This window comes from Chrysochloris asiatica, unplaced genomic scaffold (genome assembly GCF_000296735.1).
Source record: "Chrysochloris asiatica unplaced genomic scaffold, ChrAsi1.0 scaffold00619, whole genome shotgun sequence".
In the NCBI taxonomy this organism is placed as follows: domain Eukaryota; kingdom Metazoa; phylum Chordata; class Mammalia; order Afrosoricida; family Chrysochloridae; genus Chrysochloris; species Chrysochloris asiatica.
The window spans coordinates 122,633-123,591 of record NW_006409137.1 but is presented as its reverse complement, the minus strand read 5'-3'; the positions used below and the strand labels follow the sequence as shown (position 1 = coordinate 123,591).

Below are 959 nucleotides of genomic sequence, written 5' to 3'. Positions count from 1 at the left end.
AACTTCTTGCCATTTTAAGGTCTTTGGCTGAACAAGTTTCCGATTCTAGTCCACAAGCCATTCCCATTCGCTTTAATACTTCTATATCATCGTGGATTTCAAACGTGTTGCCAAAATTAAAGAGATACTCGTATTTGTCATTAGAGATACTGCAGTGGATCGCAGTCTTCTTGCTGGTATTCACAATGATGAAGGGAAGGTGGATGACCGAGTTGGAGGGAGGCGGCCAGCTGGCTTGCTACTCTGCCTGGCGGTTTCTCTGCACCAGATTCTTCAAGGCAATTTTCTGTAGAATAAGTTCTTGAAGTTGAGACTGTTTCTGTTTTTATTCTTTCAAGTCTTCTCTGTCTCTCTACCTCTAGATTCTGACATTCCTGAGCCAAGTTAGTAGGCAGGCTGATCCATTCGATCTCTTTCTTTTCCTTGGAGATAATGTTTATGGTCATTAAGACATTTAAGGCATCATAGACTCATCGTCTTATGTTCTTCTGGGCATAAGCTGATTCATTTGGTAAAATGTGGTTATCAGCAGCACTGAACTCCGCAACCAACTCATCAGCCACTTCGTTATATGAAGTGTTCCCTTTCCGCTGCACTTTCTCACAAACCTTCATCGAAAAATGCGTCAGACCTTTGCCATTCTTCTCTCCTTTTTGGTTTCATTTCCCAGCAGACCAAGGTGAGGAGTCTGAAGCCTGCTTCTGGGATACAAAGTGTGTATTAGGGGTGTGTGGACTTCCTACTAGGATATTATTTGACCCTGCAGGCCTCTGAGATGTACCAATTACCACTTGCTGTGCAATGTTGACATTGGACTGTCCAAAGGTTTTTGGCAGGAACTGTTTTCCAAGTATGTTTACTGTAAAAGGTTGAACAGCCACTAATGACACCCCACCTTTTCCAGGGCAAAGATTCTGGTCTATAAAGACCTTTAGTTCTCCATTGGCTTCAATCAGACC

The 959-nt window shown here is 42.9% G+C and overlaps 1 pseudogene; it reads right to left on the bottom strand.

Annotated features, from left to right (window-relative positions):
• LOC102827267 overlaps positions 1-959 on the bottom strand; it is a 3,528-nt pseudogene extending 2,569 nt beyond the window's left edge.